This window comes from Leptidea sinapis, chromosome 20 (assembly GCF_905404315.1).
Source record: "Leptidea sinapis chromosome 20, ilLepSina1.1, whole genome shotgun sequence".
In the NCBI taxonomy this organism is placed as follows: domain Eukaryota; kingdom Metazoa; phylum Arthropoda; class Insecta; order Lepidoptera; family Pieridae; genus Leptidea; species Leptidea sinapis.
The window spans coordinates 10,488,162-10,510,792 of NC_066284.1; the positions used below are offsets into that span (position 1 = coordinate 10,488,162).

At 35.1% G+C, this 22,631-nt stretch overlaps 1 protein-coding gene across 4 annotated transcripts in view; it reads left to right on the plus strand.

The window, feature by feature from the left end:
- The window catches only part of LOC126970137 (filamin-A), a 128,040-nt gene that overhangs the window by 44,415 nt on the left and 60,994 nt on the right, over positions 1 to 22,631 (plus strand). The window contains exon 1 of one of the 4 annotated variants that reach the window (XM_050815875.1): positions 10,651 to 10,679. The exons of the other annotated variants lie outside the window; for them this stretch is intronic. The gene's annotated coding sequence lies outside the window, so the exon portion shown is untranslated. Of the gene's footprint in view, positions 1 to 10,650; positions 10,680 to 22,631 lie in introns of those variants that run through there. 4 annotated transcript variants of the gene reach the window in all.

The following is a 22,631-nucleotide window of genomic DNA, read 5'->3' on the forward strand; positions in this document are numbered from 1 at the left end:
CGTACCGGAAGACGCAAATTTGGTAGGCCCCCCAAACAAGATGGTCCGTCCATCTTGTTGGTCAAGATCGCCAGTATATGTTGGATGGCTGCCAGCGCAGGACCGATCGTCGTGGAGATCTTTGGTGAGGCCTGTGTCCAGCAGTGGACGTCTTTCGGGTAAAATAATGACGACTCTATGATCGGCTCGATAACTGCGCTGCATGGAGACGTTGCTTTGTTGCTCCTATAGGATTGCCCGTGACTATTCCAAAGAGCAATTCAATCGGCTCTCTGCCACCCAATTCCACCTTCGCACTACACGCAACAAATCGGGATATCATCCCTACAATCTGAACGTCTGGCATTCCTGTGCAGTGCAATTTTCAAGCAACTTTCTTCCACGTACAACGAAACTTTGGAATGAGCCTTCTTGTACAGTGTTTCCAGGATGATACGACATGGGAACCTTCAAAATAAGTGCGTAGGTACAGCCTCTTATCAGGTCGGCAGTCCTGGCGGCAACGCTGCTGTGATTCCTATGATGTTGCAAGAGACTGGGCAGCGGTGTTCACTGAGCACCAGATAACAACTCGTTCGCCTTCCTCTTCCATAAAAAATTATTGGATTTGGATTTCAGAGGATAATTATTAAGGTTATGTTTGAGAAATACTTTGAATAGCGTAATCAACTGAAGATGTACAAGACCATGAAAATGGTACCAAAGTTTGAAAGTATTATCAACTATTAAGATACTAGTTAGACATGAAAGTTTAATTCCTTTTCTTGTACGTTATAACGCTTAACATCCTTACATTTTTATATAATATAATAAATAATAATAATAGTGATGTCATCTTCTAAGGTTATCATCATCTTTTACAGAATATTACCCGCCATATCAACTAAGCGATCTAAAAAGATACGTAATGGGTATGTTTTAGCACAGCATTGATGGTTTTAATGTCCTTAATTTAATACCAATCCAATGTGTTCTTCCCCATATAAAATTAATCATTAGGTTGGGGAAAAAGTTTCTTCAATTTAATTATTATAGTATACCTATATATTGTGTCATTTTGGTCGGTGATTCCGTTGCTCTAGAAGTTTCGGGACTTCTGATCAAAATAGTTTTGGCAGTCCTCTCTTGATATTAAGGCTACAGTCCCTTAAATTAATTACATTCAACAACTTAAGTAAATAGCCTATCTAAGAGAAATTTGAGTATATGTATTTTCAAACCTTTTTCTTTCCGTTGCCAATACAGAAAACACGATTGGAAGACTGTTCGATACTTTTTTTTAATAAAAAACAATGCTTATTTTTAAGAATATGGTTGAGAACTACATCTTCTATAAGAGCGAAAACAATAGTAGCACATAGAAAATAAGCTATATAATCCGTTACCAAAGGCAATAATTAATTGAATAAGTTTTGGGATTCCATTGTTTAGCTCGGAGCAAATATATCGAAATATACTTCTGCGGTGCGACGTGATACTCACTCTTGTCATTGTATTGTTGTGACAGACTATACGGATAAGGGCGATGATAGTAATCATACCCGCCTTGTGAATTTTGGTTCGAATCACAGAGTAGGTATCATTGTATATACTCGTGTACCAATCTTGATTTTAATAGAAGACCACGTTTTTCATGCGTTTATATTATTTCTTGTCTTCAGGCAAATCTGCCTAAAGAATTTCGTTGTTTAATCTCATTAGTTGTTGGCAGTATAATTCCGAAACGATAGTGCTGCCTGGCAGTAAAAGCTCATAATAAACAATGCCCTTTCAATCTCACCATACACACTGTATCACCTTAGTGAGAGTTAAACCGGGTTTTGTCATAGTCTGTCCTTTCATCATGACCTTTTTCAGCACCAGCTATGAAAAACATTTCGGGTTGATTACGACTCTATAAAGAATCGCGATTTATCGAGCTTTTTCTATACCTAGCCTCTTTCATATTAATTTGTGGTCAGTTCGCACTCTTCTTGCTCCACTTTTTTAAAAACAGCGTTTTCCAGTAGTCTGAGCGATGTGAATTTTTGACCAACCTTGTGCTATTCTGAGTTTGTGGTGTTCTTACTGGCACAGCGTGCGTTGCATTTTTACTTTCTTCAAATTAAATTTTAAAATTATTCGAATCTATTCACTAGAGTCATTTTAATAGACAGCATTTTACTAATAACGTTAAAATGCTATTTCACCCGCATCGTGTTGACGTCTGGCATTCTGCAACCGCTCGTTTTGTAAACTTGCTTCACTTCCCTTATGTGTGATCAATTCCCGGCTGCTATTTTTAACCGACTTCAAAAAGGAGGAGGTTCTCAATTCTTTATGTATGTACACCGATTACTCTACGATTTATGATTCGATTTACGTAATTATTCGTTAGTTCGATGGAGAATAGATGTCATTTGGCCCCATAAAAATTTATATAGTTTGGCCATCTAGTTTTCATTTTATGAACATTTTTATGAAAATTTTTGTCTACCTCGATGATATACTTGTTTTTTGTGTACGGCTTTTTTATGAGTTTTCATTCAGGTTGATAATATATAATTATTAACTGACACAAAAAGCAAAAAAAAAACTATCTTTAAAACTATTTTTAAGGGGCCCCTCTTATAAAAAAAATAATAATTTGTTTCTTTCTATGAAAAGTGACTTTTCAATGTCATCAAAACCAGCCCGACAGAAATAGTACGACCGAATAGATTTTATTGCAAGCTTTTACATAATGTTTGAAGCTAAGGTTTGAACTTAACTTTTTACCCGACCTATTGAGATTGTGAGATAATCCTTGTAGGACTAGAAATGTAAGGACTTTCTTAAGGACTTTTCTTTGTTCCAACTTCTCGCTTGTGGACATCACATAATGCACCAGTTAATAGATTATCTCGTTCATATAATGACTTAGCAAATATCAATAACTGTATTGATATTTTTTCTAATAGTCTGTGCAGTTTTCGACGCCTAGTTTTAGACACTCTGCGCCTGTTAGAGCCTTAGCTTATCTTTATGTGCTTCATATTTATGTTTTTTGAAATATGTATCAGTTTCGCTTTATTGTATGTTATACTTATAATATGTAGGATATAATTTTAGTTTGTGTGTTTTAAATTTATGTTTATTTTATCTCAGTTAACAAGTTACATGCATTTTCCTAAGTCATGATAGTAACATAAAATTATTTATTGTTTTATATAACTCTACATTTATTTAAGTTAAATATCACGTGTTACCATCATAAGTGTTTCCATTTAATTGACGTATATGTTAATAATGATTTACTTATACTAGCGTTATTTTGTAATTATTAATACATGTATGTTGTATGGGAACCAATAAATAAATAAATAAATAAGTGAGAATTACCTGTCCTGTTGAGGTTTGTATTGTGACTATTGTACAAACAGCGCCATCTATGCGCCAGGCTGAAATGCTTTGTTTTAAATATGAGCTAAATACCTAGAAGACGGTATAATTCTAAACAGATATACCCCTTATAAAATTAAATGTGTGTGAACTCCCTCTCTGCCCTGTTGATTCTTATAATTTTGATCATCATAATATGTATTTCACATTGTTCTTACAATCTATTCTTAAAAACAGCGCCATCTATACGCTTCAGACTGAACTGAGTTTGATAGGAGTATGAGATAAAACAGAAAGTGTTTGTAAGTAAATATAGATGTCGGTATTCACGAGAGATCCCATGTATTATGTACTGTAACTGAGAGATTTTATAATAATTGCTATTTTTACGGTCTACGGGTTAATTGTTACGGGTAGTTATTAAATCGTCCGACAATTTGCTCTAAGAAACTAATTATTAATTAAGAATGGAATCAATATAAGTATCTGAATACCTACTTTACACATTAATTCGAACAAGCCGAGTAGTAGGCATAATAAGTTGATGTTAGTCGTGAGCAGCCAGCCACACTTGGAATTTGTTCCTTTCAATTTTGAATATCAAATGAACTAACCACTAACACCAACTAGGTAACACATTGACAAATCAAAAATGGTTACGAATTATCGGATTGTCAGGTCGTCTTTATTATATTCTGAGGCTGAGATCAATATATTGTATTTAGGCATTGCTCAGACTTTACTTACGTAAAACTTAACTGAGTGTGATGAATCGTGAAACACGAACTTGATTTTTGCATTGAAATGTCTTAGCTAAAGCTCAGCAAATTATTATGAAAACGAAATCAAAGATTATGCTAAGCTAACACTCAGCTAAACTTTACGTAAGTAAAATACGAGCTAAGTCTCAGCATGCTCTATAGATCTCAGCGTAAGTCTATGAAAAATACAGATACCTTCACCAAACACGTGTAGAGTAAAATCGTTTATAAAAATTCTATATTTAAAAGATGTCAGATACGTGTTGACGCCACCGTTATCAATTTGTTTTATGTGAACAGGTGTAGAGGTCTCTTGATTGTATATATTTAGTGGCATGGATGAAGGTTATAAGCTGACTTAGTTATGACACATTCCAATAGATGGAACTGTAGTTCTTATGTTGTATTTTCTCAAATTATCACTTTAGCGTTAGTGTGACATCTATGGTAATAAATGAAAAGCCGTTTTCTTTGTTCGTTTAGGCTACCGAAAACAACATAACCGATCGGATTAATACTAATAGGTGTCGGTCCGTAGTTTAAGGTAGAGTCTGAAAATTTTAATGAGGTCCAGTAAAAACTATCGTTTCAAATAAAATTCAGAATTATAATACATAAGGCCTAAAATTAATGGTAGAAACTGCACCGACAGTCTTGAGCCAGTTTTTAATAGTTTGGTGTTCCAAAAGAACAGCAAATTCGAAGATATTTGGCGGTCCCAAGTTCGACCCATCGTGGTCTGATCCTTGACCTATAGTTTACACCATAAGATGCAGCATGTTTCGGAGTAGGTTTTAGTATATTATGTAAGTGATTACTAATCCGGAATCTAAATTTTTTGGTTTAAATAACTTTATTCTCATTAAGATCTATTTATCACTTACATGAGAAATTAACATTTTAACAAATAAACTGTGTAAGGGAACCTGTTGAACCTTGGCACTATGTGTACCTAGGCCAATAGGCTCGTTTAAAAAATTCCCGTGATGATAAATTCTATTTTCTAGTGTATTCTGTACATCACTACTGACTATTCAATATGAAAGTGGAATATAAACTGAAATTTTGTAGGATTTCTCATAACTTATTTGTTAGACCGCTTCCGGCTATGACTATGAACGAGACCTTAATAAACAAATACCCTCGTATAGCTCTCATTATAACAAATAATAAAATAGTGTAGGTATTTCATTCATTACTGTAAACATTTATTTTATACGTTACCCACCTATTTCGTTATTAATGTATCTACCTAATTAGTATTTATTGTAACTCTGTGTAATTATTGTAACTTTAAATATAACGACTTAAATTATGTATAGTATATACACTACGATTTGCCGCTCAATAACTATGTGTATCATGTTACTTTAAGTATCTCAGTAAGTGAATTTGTATTCTTGATAATAAATATTACGAAATCATAAGTGGTCGATGTGAGAAGAGGTGTTAGAAGTCTGATAGTCTTAAAAGGTTTTTAATAGTCATTGAACATTTATAGGCCATTGGTTCTTTTCTTAAGCTAGCATTAAAACAACAATAAAAGTTACGGGATCCCAAATTATTTGAAACCCACCGTTTTGTTGAAGTTGGAGTAGTGTTGCACCTCGTTCACTGTCAATCATTTGTACCTTGTTCAATGGCTAAGGTACATTTAGTTGTTGTACTTTGGCCAGGAGAATATTTTCTTAAATTATTTCACATTCACGTTATATATATAATATTCCCAATAAAATATAAAAGATTTTGTCCCATAAGAAAAAATAAAATATGAATATCATTTTGATTTAGTTCAAAATTTGTGAGTTATTTTTTGTTAAATATGTTATTTAAACGAATAAAACGGTTTTAGTTAAGAGCAGTTATAGTTTCCATAAATTACCCCCAATTTCTCAATGTGTCTTAACTACAAAATAGTTCTGGCCTACGTTGGGTATATAGGTACATAGGGTATGTTGTACCTTGGCCATAAATCCCTTTTTCGTTTTAATTATTAAAACACAATATGTAAGTGTGAAATATACATTTTTGATATCTTGGTGGTGAAAACTCAAATAATTGACCTTTCAAAATATGCAATAATGGTTTGAGTACAGTTCGTCAAATAAATATTAAAAATAGATATCTAAAGAAGTCCTAGGTACAACAGCTTCCCCTACTTACAAACAATGACTTTGAAACAAAGGCAAGTGCCTTAGTCAGTCAGTCAGTGAGTGAAAAAATTAAGAAACATTGACTTGTTTTTCATTTCTTAAACTACTAGTTCAAATTGAATGAAATTTTAAATATACCGAGTTTATACAATGCTTGCTTCGTTACAAAAAAATTGGGCTTCTATTTTTATCCACAACGATGTTATAGGTGGTCGAAAATGGCCTGAACTCCTTTGAGTAAAGGATGGTACGGCCATGGCGCTTTTTTGTTATGGAAAAGGAGGACAAACGAGTCTACGGGTCAAGGTTTAAGTGATCACCGCCGCCCACATTCACTTGCAACACCAGACGAATCACAGGAATCATAGGAGCCGCATCTACTTCTTACAAAATACTTCATTAATATAATTTTATCTGCGGTAAGCTAAGTAGAAAACTAATTTGTAATTGCTAACGTTTAGTCGATAATTATTAACCGACTTCAAAAAAGGAGGAGGTTCTCTATTCGTCAGTATTTTTTTTTTATGTTTGTTACCTCAAAACTTTCGACTGGGTGAGCCGATTTTGATAATTATTTCTTATTTGTAAGCTGGTGCTTCCCGTATGGTCCCATTGTATTTAGGTCCAGATCTGACGATAGCATCCATGAGAAAACCACAAAAGTCTTAAATTTGCTATACATACGTATAGCAAAGTGGATGATAAATTTACGAATAACTCAATATCGTGCCAACTGATTTCGATTATTCTTTTATTACACAAATAAAATTTGAAAAACAAAATTTTATGAACGACGAATCAACGAAACTACAACGAAATCTAAACAATATGTTATATAACATAACATATTGCTTAGATTATTTTTTATTGGAAAGGATATACTCCAAAGATAATTTGGTTAGGTTCTGATTACTGAATCCATGACAAAGTAACGGAACTCTTCAATTCCTAGGAGCAAATTAACGATACTCGGCCGAATCTTATTTATACACATATTTAGACAAATTGTTAGTAAGTGTACTTCAAATTCACTAAAAATAAAAATAAAAATGATTTTTTTGTTAATTTTTTTTTATTTGCATTTTATTGGTTTCTATAAAATTAGATCTTTGTTGTAATAACTGTAATTGAAAATAATGTTCTTTTCTTTGCAAATATTACGTAATTTAATTTTAAGCGGCTTCACACACAGAAAATCTTCCTAAAGCTTAAGTGTGTGTTATTATATTATAAGCTATAACTATATTGTGTATTAAATAAATATTATAAAAAAAAACTAGTTGTCACTACCAATTACACACACACACACACCCAGAGACACAGACACACACATACATACAGAGTGCACTTTTTGACCTTTCGGTTCATATTGTTAACCATAGAATGTAAATTGGTTGCCTACAGGACAGGCTACGCCTAGTGTAAGGACCAAATATGATGTAATATTATGTGATAAAGTGTCTGTATATAATAAATAAATAAATTAAACTACGACTGGTTACGCCACCGTGGTGTTCCGATGAAATATATCCATTCAGTAGTTTTACCGTGATGTATGACAAATGAGATCCTCTATCATTTCATTTATATAGATAAAATGTGTTTTCGGTATGTTTTCAATTCTTGCACGTTTGGGTGACAGCCAAGTATTTGATAATCTGCGTAAACACTAATTAATAATAAACTTGGCCGCACGCAATATTCCTAATATTCACTCTATTTATGAGGACAGTGGTTCTAAAACCGTTCACGAGTATGACCCACGGAACAGTCATCGCTTCCCTGTACTATATTTTAGGGAAAGTAACAACCTGCCCCTCGCGATCATGACGAAGCCTGCAACGAGAACTAAACCACAAAAACTAGTTCATTAAATAATCTTTTACATTGATTTATAATTTTTCATCCAGTTTTCTTTCGATATAAGCTTAAAACTTGTTGCCTTTAAGTATTAATATATTCATCTCACAATGACCTGAAGTCAAGAGCATGACGTCACAAACACCAATTTAAAATAAATAACTCTACAAAATTATCCATTTAATGTTCGTGATATATTTACACAGCATCTAGGCTGTCTTGTCTGGCAGCTTCTCAATATAAAAACTAATATTATTACGTCGTGTTTCGTGAATCATTTTGAGAATATTTGATTTGACTGAGTCATATATTTGATACGGAGATTCTCTCGGAATTATGTGATTATTTCTTTAACGTAATTTCATTTATTCAATATCTGCTTTTAGAATTTCGCCATTAATTCATCATCAGAATTCGATTTAAATGTCACCTTGAAAAATTGCGACTGCAAAATACTTTTGATAAAAATGACCATTACTGAACGAATCATAAATAAATGTTATTTGTATTAAAAATATCATTAATTATGTGGAATGTTATCTGACTGACTGACGATCAATTAGCGTGCAGCAAGTAACTTTCTTCCACGTACTAGAAGGCTGTGGAATAAGCTTCGTTGTGCGGTGATTCCAGGACGATACGACATTGGTATGTCGTACCTTCTTAAATACCTTCAAGAAATGCATGTAACACTTTCCAACAGGTCGGCAACGATTCTGTAATGCCTCTGGTGTTGCAAGAGAATGTTGGCGGCGGTGATCACTTATCACCAGGCGTCGTTTGTCCACCTCTTCTATAAAAAAAGAAAATGTTCTTAATTTATTCGTATTGTCGTCATTTTTCACACCATAGCTACATAATATACAGTATCTGGAGCGTTTCAAGCGTACGCAGTAAAGAAATCAGTTAGTTAGTTAGGAGTCCAAGTTAAATAAACTTTATTCAGGCTTAAACTAAGCGCTTTTGAATTGTCACTATAAATATTTCTTATACATTACTGAAGCAACCATATTATTTTCGGAAAAAGTAGAGCTTGTGAGAAGAAGATATTATAAGGAACTCAAGGGCCACTCTTTTCGATCAAATAGAGTAATTTACAATGTACTATACATAATAAAGTTTCTAAGGTATATATGAATCATGATCAAAGTTAAAAGTATTTGAAATATCAAATATTTCATAAAATGTAACAAAAATAACTGTATAAATATAAATTATCGTAAATTGAAATCAACCTGTAAAACTTGAATTCATTGTTTGTATAAAGATGCTTCGTGAATATGATGGTCGTGATTACTTTCATAAATATAGAATTAAAAAATATATAGTAGTTGTTATATGAATTTAATTTTGTTCCAATATTTTTGGAATTTGCTGGATTCGAACGCACAACTCTGTATTTGAGTCCAATTGCTAGGCAGAACCTGTACTATGGGTGCAAATTAACATATACATCATAATAAAATAAGCATATATTCATATTAATCATATAAATGTGTGAAATAACCACCTAGCACTAAATGTTGGGTCACTTGTGATCGAGTTATCCATAAATTCGTCGCTTTCTGGTCAAATAAGAACAGAACCAAATGAACAAGAACAGGTGTCAGCAAACTGTCATAAGCTCAAGTATATAATTTAAGATGCCAACTATGAGTCATCCCCATTCGTCAAAGAAACCTTCGTTACTACTTCCTTCATTATGTTAACAAATATTTAAACATTAGCTATCTTATTTTGATGTAAAATTTGTCATATTATGCTTGATGATTTATACAGGTGATTAGGCTGTATATGATATTTTATACCTCTATATCTATTGCAACATTTCAATTATCTGAAATGAGAATGTAACAGAAAATCAAAATATTCACTTTGAAACCCTCAAAAAGAGTCTCATGCCAGAGTTTGGCGAGTCAACATGTCCTGTATCGCCTCGTGTAGAGGCGAAACACATGTCTAATTGTTTTTAGACAAATATTGGCGGAATTAACACTAAAGAAAACTCAAAACATTTGGATAATTATGGATTTTCTCAAAGTAATGCCTACTTCAAAAAATTTTCAATAAATTTACTCACAAAATATATTTTACCGTGCTATGTAAAGCGTAAAAACGAAAACATGAATTCAAATTTGTGAAAACTTTACAAGGCTTTATTATAAAACCATCGATATATGTGTTGTAATGTGTACTTTATAAAACTAAAGATTTAACTAAGGAAATTGTTTCAAAGTCCTGTACTCAAAGAACCTGATATTAAAAATAAATAATAATTTTATTAACATCTCTGGAAACACCGAATAATATCTAAAAATAAATAAAGTTCGCATACTTCCCTATATAAATACGTTTATAAATAATAAACGTAGACATTACAAACATTTGTCAATCCTTGAACTCTCCCAAAATATACCGCAGATTTAGGAAATAACAGTTTTACGAATCTTAGCACGAAATGCATGTTCACTCGAAAACCTCTAGTCAGTTCCAGCGCCTTGTGCGGTACGGTCCTCAATCTGTGTAAAGTGAAATTGTGTCAACGGTTTGTGTTTAAAATTCATATCGCGGGTTATAAATTCAAATATCGTTTCTCACCGTTAATTGTTGTAACGAAACGTGTGTGCTACGCGGTGCTACGCTAACGGCTACGTGTCGCTACAAACAATGCTATTGTTCTAGTGTTCAATAACAATAGGGAAAAATCGTAAAAAGATAATTCCACGAAATTTTCAATAAGTTTTTCTAGTGCATAATTAATTGATTAATCACCTTTAAAGTTCTGTTCTATTAATAAATGCAATAAATGAAAAATAACAATAATAAAAAGCCCGCAGCTTTTTGCGATACCTTTCGGCCTTACAAAATTACGTGGGAGGTTTTCATTACTGTCACCATGCTATTCATATGCGAAAAAATAGTTAAATATATTGAAATTGAAGTGATACATTATTTGTTATTTCCTAAAGAGAAAACTGTAGTAAATACAATCAGAAATAATAACAGGTTGATTCAGTTAGCTTTCAATAATCTTTGAAAGCCATTTAAAGTAATTTAATTTCTTAAAAAGAAACACTGTTTTTGTTGTGGAATTGACAGTTTATTTTATAAATTAGCACTTAAACATACTTTTTCTCTTCAGGAATTAATGTATTGTAAAGTAAAGCAATAATATAGTGCAAACTTAATTTTAACAAGTCCAGGAGAAGTTGGGTGGTCTGGTATTTATGAAGGAGGGGCAAATATGCTTTTGAGTCCTCTTATTGTGTGTAATACCGCGTATTTTTGCATTAACACAGAAACCACTTTCGTGTTGCTGGCGTTTTAGGACGCAATATATTTTATACAAATACTTTATATGTTACTTTCTTTATACTGACTTCAAACAAATTTCATAAACTTATATATATATCATTTACTATTACTTACATAGATTTTTATCTATTTCAATGAAGTAAAATTACAGTTTTGCAGTGAGATTAAAAATCGTGGACCCTTGACCCTGAAAGTAGAAGTAGAGCTATATAATCAGAGTTAGTGAATTCAGGTTAGTGAGAGTATCCTCGACAAAGTTATTAGATCTCAATACAAACTAAACATAATTATAAATGAACAATAAACGGTTCGCGTCGGTATTTTCGAAATCAAATCAGGTGTGGCGTACCCTTATTTTTCGACCTGCGAATGTAATACATATTGAATAATAATATCGATTGTCATCTGTCAAATAATGAATTTGACAATCACAGTTCATTATAATTAATGTTGTAAGTTGAGACATGTTGACGTCTAGTGTTCTAGTAAATTTCACGCACAGCCACTTTGTGTAATCAATAAGTGGCTCCAGTTTTCCCGAACCGTTACGACTTCAAGCCCTTTCAGACTAAAGCGTACTTCCCTTTCCGTTCCGGGAAACTCAAATCGCGCAGTATGCCTAAGATCGGCTCGATTTTGGCGCTCGCGCAGCGATCTGTGAATGCGTATTATTTTAGGAGTAACAATATATTGCATAAAATTAGGATGATTTGAGTGAATGTATCTGAAAGCTATTGAAACAAGCTATAAGACCATGCAAAATAAACCATATTATAAACAAAATAAGGGTTGTTGAGAGAGTAGGGTGCCGTACGGCACACTGGGTTGGTGTATCTGAAAAATCGAGTGCCCTGGGCCACTGCTGATTTGGGAAGATTGTCGTCAACTCATCTTTTGACCCCTGGTGTTGCGGATGTCCATGTGCAGTTGCTTCCCATTACGTGAGCATCTTGCACGTTTGCCTCTTATATAATAAAACCTAACAAACATAAAATAATTCATACACGTTTTGTGAGCTTTGGGGTACTGCGGTTAACAAGAGTCGAGATAGTATTTGTCATATTTTACATTATGAATATTAGAGCCATTTGTTGCCTCGGAGGTGGCATTTGCTGTAGACAGGCAAAATTTTCCGACAATGTCCTCTTTTTAAACTTGCTTCTGCAAAGATTACGAAACTATTTGAATCAATTCCATAAAAAAATTACTTTTACGCAAATATCTTATGTAAAAAGTGGGGTTACAATAACACGCGTCTTAATCCTTTAAAAAGTATTTTATTTAAATGTAAATCAAACTTGTTTATAAAGTATTCAAAGATGTAAATTGTAGAAACAATATTTAATGTGAGGCAGTGGGCGCGCTCTTTAGCTGGACGGAATAGCAGCTGTTCAACGGATATATAATTTCGTTATGACATTCTTGGCGAACCAGTCAGTAACAGAGTGACCTCAATTATTTCTGAGATAATTCCTCGCTCCTGGAAACCCTATTTCATGCATGAACGCCTGACATATTGGCGTGTGTATTATTTAAGTATTCTTCATTAATTTATTGGAAGCACAGTAAAAGGAAAATCCGTGTGTGCCTTTGAAGACACTACAGAAGTGAATATTGAAGGTGAGGTTAGTGATATTATGAAATACAACGTTTTTGAAGATATACTTGTTTGACTCATTAGGGAAACATTATCTGATTGAATTTTAACGATGTGCGCGAAAAGCAACACCCAAATACGATACCCTGGCGAAAATCCTAATTAATTAAATTAAAATATCTTTTTACACACTTTATTATTAGCTTCACCTGTATATGTTTGTTTGTAACCGACTCATTCGGGCGCGATTTTGACCCACTTTAAGCGGCCAGACTTCGTTCAAACTTCGTAGATTTATCGAGGACCAATGACAATACATTAATTTGATGAAATTATTCCAATTTGCGAAATAAAATTTTTGTTAATTTATATAATTTTAATCTATTGTCGATAAGGTTTTCTATAAAAAGCGTGTTTTTTAGTTTTTTTTATACTAGATTAATAATTACATTAATACATTAATAAACTTCTAACATTTATAATATATTTACTTAAAGAAAATTTTGTTCCGACTGATTGTGCTCCCTTATACTGTTTTCATCAATGGATAGCGTAGTTCTCAAGGAAGATTTTAGTATATAAATTGTTAAGATTTTGTAAACATATTTGTAAACATTACCAATATTTGTTGGAGGTGACGGAAAAAAATAGCCCGTCTGGGCGCTTTCAACAAAAACGCTGTCTAAGCCCATTTAGATATAACGAAATAATGTATGGTGAAATTGTGTATCTTATGTAGGTCTAAAGGCATTTTCAATGGCATCTGTCTATCTCTTAAGGATAATATATTATATACAATTTAAAACTTAAACAAATTGGCAATTACAAAGCTCTCCGCTTGTAATAGCTGTTAAAAATTTGATATTACCTTATCCTTATCATTTTATTGCTATGTGATATTAAGGCGCGGTCATACCTCAATATCCATAAAAATTCATCCTTCATTCATTCATCCAAACATAACGCAATGAAAATATTTCGACGCAAAAAATACATTAAAAAAAGGACTCAAAGAAAAATTGTAACCGAATAGAATATTTATATATTAGTTGAAATATCCAATAAGAAATTTGGAAGAAATTTTTCATTATATAATATTTTTTGAAAGAATTTTCCAAAAAATAAACTTTGGAGTTAAAAATCTCTGAATTTTCAGCGATAACAACATTCTTTTTTTAAAGAATTTAATAGAATTAGTATTTTTCTAAAATTTAAACCGAACAATTATTCAATTTATCATGTATATTTCGAATACACAAAAGAAAACCAGTAAAATAAATGTCCGTTTGCAGCTTAGCCACATGATCTACACAAATATTGTACTATTAGTTATAGCTTTTACAATACTAGTCAGTCGCGCCTTAATCATGTATTAATTCGTTTTTGTTTCGGCTTTGTTTTAGACTACATTATTCCCGAATACTTACATAATTTCTTTTCCTATCGGCAGTCGTCAGCTATTTAGACTTTCTAAAGTATAATTGTCAGTGTCGTCATTTAGGTATAAGAAGAAAATTCCGCATTCCACACCAAGTTTTGCGTTCCTGTCAAATTGAAATATGACTGTCCACTGCATAAGATGTCGACACTTTTCATAATGTCAGAACTGAAGTAATCTTATTTCACTAGCACTGTTTTACACCTTTGGCGTTGAAACGATAAATCGACTTATGCTAAAAGATTATGGTCATTGTCATTGTCATTGTCATTGTCATCATTGTCATGTTATTTATTAGTACACTTTCATACATACATATAATAAGGCCTGTCTCCATATTACCATAGTTTGCCTTCCATTTGTTACATTTCTTAAATTAACCTAGTGAACGCCTAGACCGATTTTCGGCTTCGAATTGAAATTATAAATAAGGCTGAGATCGGGGAGTCCAAAATTTCCTCCTCTTGGAAGATCTGTATTCAAAATTCGTAAAATATTTATAGCTTTTGAGTTATAAACGAAATACTAAATGATATCTTTTTACATCATAATTTTTAATAACAATTGCAAATTTGTATGTGATAATACGTATGTATAATATATGTGCTACAAATATATTTAAAGTATATTTTCTAGTCGTTGTGTCATTTCGAATCGATTCAGCCATATCTCATATCTTTCGGAGCTTTATCAAGAATTAAATCAAGCTCTGTATCAAGGTCAAATTGTCGGGAATCCAGTACTCTGTACGAGGCTCTCTCACTTGGCGATGTTGACGCCTCTTCTTGTATGTCTTTTCCCGCATATTTTTTGGGGAGTGTTACGGAGAACTGTTTGAGAGGCCTTTTTAAGAATTAGAATTCTAAAACAACATAGTTTCGCGCTAAAGCGGGCTAGAAAGTCATGAGAGCGATAAGGATAGCTGCACACCGAACTCCGACTAAAAGTCATGAGTTAAAACCTTTCCTCCTTGAAAAATTAACTAATAAATAAATAATTAACTATTTTAAAGTACTATATTTATATAAATATATATATATTTATATTATATATATATTTTGACAAAGTGTGTAGTAGGTACTATGCCCGCTTAACCAATAAAAAACCACCATTGTGAATTTGCAAAAGAGAGAAAGAAAAATAGTTAATTTTTTAGTTTATTTAACCTGGCTTACAATTGATAGTTATTTTTATATATTAAATTGCAAAATTGAATAAACCTCAAATATCGTATCGACCATTAAGATGCAGGAGATCAGCGCTGGTCTTCCGATATTGCGGATATTTTTAACCCAAGGAAAATAAACGCACAGGGAATCGAGGCTACAAAAATAAATTTTTATTTAAAATTTAAAATTTTTATAAGTATCCATAAACCACTACTTTAAGCCGGGCACTACTAGGATCTATCTACCTACACTGTTTGGGTACATTACTTAATTTATTTTCAATTACCAATAGTTTCGGAACGCATAGGGAACAAACATTCAAATCTTAGTTTTTAAAGTGATAACTTCTTATGTGAGGGTACCGCTTCGTAACGTAACGCGTTACGGCGCCAGTCTGTCTTGCTTCCCTTTCTCTCACGCACATGGCAGCGGTTTCTCACTCCAACTAATAGTTACGCTTACAGGATTTAATAATAATACTAATAATGTACATATAAGTTATTGTAACTAATAGTAAAATATATTTAATAATAAAAAAAAGATTTATAACACATTAAAATATATAAAATTTAACCTATGCTTTTCTCAAGTTAAACCTCATTATTAAATAGTTTAACTTAGGTTAGTTCAAGTTATCACTTATCTGTCGGGAGTCCCGAGACATACACGTTTTTATTTATATACATTTTAAAAGTGCAAGAAAGTATTATTGACCCCTTTTTGTAAAGTGGGTATGGGAGTAGTATTAATCTTTTGCGCATTATCTTTAGGTGTATCTAATTTAATACATACGAAGCGGACATTTTGCGCAACTCACTAATCGGCGCTATCTTAAGATTGTTCCAGTTTTCGTGTTCATACGCGACCGCATTTCATAATTTATAAACAACATAGAAAGAAATTATAGTTCTGTTTATGTCATTAATATAATAGGTAATATTCGCACCGAAGGATATATGACCTTGTATGTTCGAAAAAACAGATAAAAAAATAACTATTGATATTATAACACTTTCAAATTATAAAAATGATAAGTTTTTGTACTTACTAGTAACAGAGAAATGACTTTAAGAGGTAAACATTAGCAGCAAGTATTCCATACAAACTTTTTTGGCTGTTTTCTGCTTGGTTTTGAACCTAAGATGAGAAATATTTTAAACTAGCTGACCGGACTGACGTTGTTCTGTTCATAATAAAAAAAACTCTAGCAGGTGCTAAAAAGCTTCTTAGCTGACCTCGTCTAGGCGAAAAGGAATAATTCTACCAAATTTCAAATTTCTACGCCGTATGGTTCCAGAGATATCGTGATGAGTCAACACATATGTGGAAATATCGAAGATAAGATCAAAACTACATTTGTTTTAATTTGTGTTTTTGTAATTAATGTACGTCAAAGACCGGTTCGTCATCATCAGCAGCCGGAAGACGTCTACTGCTGGACAAAGGCCTCCCCCAAAGTTTTCCACGACGACCGGTCCTGCGCTGCCCACATCCAACGTATTCCGGCGATCTTGACCAGATCGTCGGTCTGTCTTGTGGGGGGCCCACCAACACTGAGTCTCACGGTACGTGGTCGCCTTTCGCTTAAAATTTCTGAAAAATAAATAGGCCATAAACAGAAGCCTTTTAAAGAAACCCGACAGCAATAAGTTGAAAATTGAAACAATTTCCACACAGAATACATACTTCCTTTCCATTTAGTTTCCGAAATTTCGATACGATAAATTCCTGTGGAGGAAATTGTCGATAACTGTCGATTATCGATCTTTAAGTTTTTAGTTTAAGCTGCAGCTTAGCTTATTCCACTGATTCTCGATCTCGACAACCTTAGTGCGACAGAAATATTGTATCACGCTCGTAGCACACAACCTCAACAGCGTAACCGCTGTATTTTCGCACTGTCTTGTCCAAATGTAGGAGAAGCGAAATAATATTTGTATATTTCATCCCAGAAGTGATACAGAAGGGATATCACTTAAAAATAACAAAAAGCTTGCATATTACTGTTTTCCGGTTAGAAAAACCCACCCAACTGGCATCCTGTGCAAAAGAAGCCTCCTTTCAAGTCAATCAACTTGCACAAGGCATCTAGAAACCCACAAACATAAAACAACTAACACGTGGTTTGATAGCCACGTAGACGATAGCGTGGGATTAATAGCCACAAAGGCACTCCTTCGGTACTCCTTTGGTTAGGCCGTACACATTCGTTCCCTAATTGTCTTTAATATGAAATGCACATAAGGCACACGTTCCTATATTTTCCAATCAGAAAAAAGGATGGCATTTCCTCTTCGAAATTGTTATTCCGAAAGAAATTATCGATCTTCTCAAACCCAATATTCAAATTCAAATATTTAAAATAGGATATGAAATCAATTATAGAACGTCAAAAACTACCACCCATTTGACAATTTATCCCTCTGACCTGACAAGGACGGGCGCAATAAACTCAGCGGACTTCTTTTTTTTATATGATTTCGTTAGAATGAAGCCTGAGGGCAGTCGCTCCATTCCCAATCTGTGGTATCATTGAGAAAGTCATATATGTTATTTGTTCTTTACCACATTAGTAGTAGTAGTAGGCAATCTCACATACCATGTACATTCGGATATATCTCTGCATTTTTCACACCATCGCCGCATAATTCCCTCAAAATATGGAGCATTACAAGCGCACATAGCAATGTAATTTGTAGGCGACAGTCATCCCGCAAAGGATTAGCACTAATAATGTTTGTAATATTGTGTGTTATAAATAATGAGTAGAATTAATTATAACTCACCAGTGACGGTAACGCGATAATTAATACTGCAAGTTTGCAACATTTAAATGAGAATATCTCAATCATTCGGTGTCACCCACATTTTGGCTCCAGACAAATCTGGCATCCTGGAGTGCTGTTCCGATCTGCAACGCCAGGGTAACGTTATGTTGCAATATCTATTCAAATATTAAATTCCAAAGTTTTATATTCTAAATAGGATTTAAAGTCACTTATTGATCACCAAAAACTAATAACCATTCAAAAAAGTATGACTCGGACCTGAAGAACGGGCTCAAGTAAATCAGCGGCATTCTTTTTTTATTTTCAATAAAATTTGGTTACAATTAAATATCGTTCAATAAAATCTATTCGAGGGCGGTTGCTCCATTCCCAATCTGTCATTTATGTTACCACACAAACGCTTTTTAAGCCTTGTGTTCTTTTAAAGGTTAGATTTTTCTACAATCTTTTAAATCTGTCATGTGTACTGTTTTCTGTAAGTAAAATTTTTATTGTAAGTAAAGGTATTTCGTGAGCTTACCATACTGTCCAATTTCGAAGTTCCGTTGCTTTTAGGTTTGCCGAGTGAAACCTCAAAGTTAACAACAAGTCCAATCATGTTAGATAAGTGACTCTTTGAAAATATAACTTGTTTTACTTAAGACAAACGTTGTTCTGTTCAATCAGGTTCAGTAGTTTTATTAATATGTTGGTATGTATTGATAACATTTCTTACAAGGAAAGTGACCTAGATGAATAGTATCAAATGAATGTTAACAAATTACTATTAATTGGCGTGAACTGCAACATTTCCCCAGGAAATTAAATATAAACTAGAATTTTGGCGAAATGTCAAAACGCTCAGTTAATCTTGTTAATATTTCGCGTGTTTTCTTTATTACAAATTGTTATTGTCATTCTGTTGATGGGAATAATACTTAATAATAAACTTTATTTTCACTACAAATAGCTTAAATTACAAAATTTACAATGTTAAAAAGTTAATAATTTTCATGGTTTTATTTTTAATTGTTTTTTTTTAATGATAATAAGGGACGAGACGAGGAGGATGTTCAGCTGATGATAATTGATACGCCCTGCCCATTACAATGCAGTGCTGCTCAGGATTCTTGAAAAACCCCAAAAATTCTGAGCGGCACTACAACTGCGCTCGTCACCTTGAGACATAAGATGTTAAGTCTCATTTGCCCAGTAATTTCACTAGTTACGGCGCCCTTCAGATCTAAAAACAGTAATGCCTACACATTACTGCTTCACTACAGAAATAGGCGCCGTTGTGGTACCCATAATCTAGCCGATCTCCTGTGCAAAGGAATTTGAAATTGTAATAAAATTCAAAAACGGTTTTACAGCGATATTTAAAGTGGTGGACCTCTGACCCCGAAACTATTTTTTTTTTATGGAATAGGAGGACAAACGAGCGTACGGGTCACCTGTTGTTAAGTGATCACCGCCGCCCACAATCTCTTGCAACACCAGAGGAATCACAGGAGCGTTGCCGGCCTTTAAGGAAGGTGTACGCGCTTTTTTTGAAGGTACCCATGTCGTATCGTCCCTGAAACACCGCACAAGGAAGCTCATTCCACAGCTTTGTAGTACGTGGAAGGAAGCTCCTTTGAAAACAGCACTGTGGAGGACCGCCACACATCCAGATGGTGAGGATGATATCCTAACTTGTGGCGTGTCGTGCGAAGGTGGAATTCGGCGGCATGAATCAGGTTAAACAGCTCTTCGGAACACTCCCCGTGATAAATGCGGTAGAAGACACACAATGAAGCGACGTCTCTACGCAACGCCAAGTGATTGAGCCGTTCACAGAGCACTGGGTCCCCGACAATTCGAGCTGCTCTGCGTTGCACGCGGTCAAATGGATCGAGCTGATACTGGGGTGCGCCAGACCAGAGATGACAGCAATACTCCATGTGTGGCCGGACCTGCGCTTTGTAGAGCGCTAGAATGTGGGCCGGCTTGAAGTGTTGCCGTGCTCTATTAATGACGTCCAGTTTCTTTGAAGCCAATTTGGCTTTGCCTTCCAGATGACCACGAAATTGGCAATCGCTCGAGATTTCGAGACCCAGTATTCCGATACTAGGCGCGGCTTTAAGAGAAGTGTTCTCGAAGAGCGGTGATACGACAAATGGGGGTTTTTTTAGTGGTAAACGCGCAAACTTGAGTCTTCTGGGGGTTAAATTGGACAAGGTTCAATTTTCCCCATTCCGCGACCTACTCAAGAGAGGACTCGATAGAAGACACAAGTTTCTCCTGGCACTGGTCGATGATTTCCCGAGAGAGACCTGCATTTCCTCTTAAGAACTGTGCAGTTCGGATCCTTTGTGCCCAGCGCCGCAACCCAAGTTCGATACGCCTGTTTTTTGCAGTCAGATGCTGCTTTAACAGACGCATCGAACCAGGGCTGTGATCTGCCACCGATGGGTACTACAGAGTTTGGTATAAAAATATCCATACCCTGTAGTATCACATCGGCTACTGCAACGGCGCAGGCACTAGGATCATCCGAAGGGAAACCAACCCTACCCCAAGGGTCGGATGCAAAAAAGGAACGCATCTTATCCCAATCTGCTGACTTGTAGTGCCAAACGCGGCGGGTCGCTGGTGGTCTGCGACGTTGGCGTCGGATAGGCACTACACTCCTGACCAGGCAATGGTCGGACGTTCCGAGAGGGGCGTCGACAAAGACCTGGTAACCATCGGGATGTGTAGTCAGCAGAAGATCCAATAAGGACGGCATGTGGCTATCCACATCCGGGAGCCGCGTTGGCGACTCAACCAATTGGGACAGACCATACGCCAATGCAAAATTATGCACAGATCGCCCTGCGTAGTCTGTGGTACGTGATCCAAGCCATTCGGCATTGTGCCCGTTGAAATCACCCAAGACTACGATTTCAGCGGAGGGGATCTGTGCAACTACGTCGTCAATTGCCGCTTGAACGCAGCCCATGAGATGATCGGTTTCTGCGTTACCACTATGGGACCTGTAGACACACGCATAGATGCGGACGTGATCCTCTAAATCTACGCGGAGCCAGAGAGTGGACAGGTCCTTACCCTCAAAATTGCCGAGACGGCGACAGCAGATATCCTCCCTAACGTACACACATACCCCGGCATGAGGCAAAAAATTGTGCTCAATTTTGTACCCGGGGTACGTTAAATATGACGTATCGCTAGGTCGAGATATCTGCGTCTCCGTAAGGAAACACAAGGCCGGCTGCGCCGTCTCAAGGTGGTGGTGGACGATGTTTAAATTGGAGTGAATTCCCCTGATATTGCAAAAGTCCACGTTGAGTGTGGAGCGGGGTGCCGTGGTGATACTGCCTCGTTTGTCCTTGATCATGCGCGGTTCTGTGCCCTCCCCAGAATACGAAGGGCAGCCCGAGCTAGAGTGCCCGGGGAGGGATTCTCCAACTCTGGTAGAGCCGGTACCCTCCTGGGGTAAAATCTTTTTTAGTACCGCTGTCATATTCGGGTGGAGGGGGGGGGGGAATGGCCACCGGTCCTCGACACTAACCTATGCGAAACATAGCGGCACTAGGCCGTTACTTCACGCCGGTATTCTGTGCGAGTGTGGTAATTAACCTGGACGAGTCTGGCCCGATTGTGCTGACGTCAAAAGACGGCAGCGTAACTCTGCCACTTCTAAAAAGCCCTTAGTCGCCTCTTACGAGACCCATGGGCCTGGGACTCCCCTATTCTTTTTACGCCCCGTAAAAGTACAGGGCAAACTAGTTAAAATTGTAACAGCTCACTCAAGATATATGTTGCCAGCCTTTTAATCGTAATTGGAAGGTCCCTATTCGTATCGGTTGGTGAAATTGCAGCCTGTACGAAAGTGCTTGTAGGTAATTCTAGAAGGCACATTTATATATATAAAAACTAGCTGACCCGGCAAACGTTGTTTTGCCATATAAATTGTATTGATCTTGTGCTTGCTAGTTGATAAGAGATGGCGCTAGTTGTATTCGTTAGTAACAATCACACTTCTTCTTTATTTTGTATAATTCACACTATAGTTTTATAAATAATAGCCTATTTGTTATTCTGGTGTGTAAGCTATATTATTGTAAAGTTTCATCAAAATCTATTCAGTAGATTTTGCGTTAAAGAAGTTCAAACATACATCCAGACATACAAACTTTCACATTTATAATATTAGTAGGATGAATCC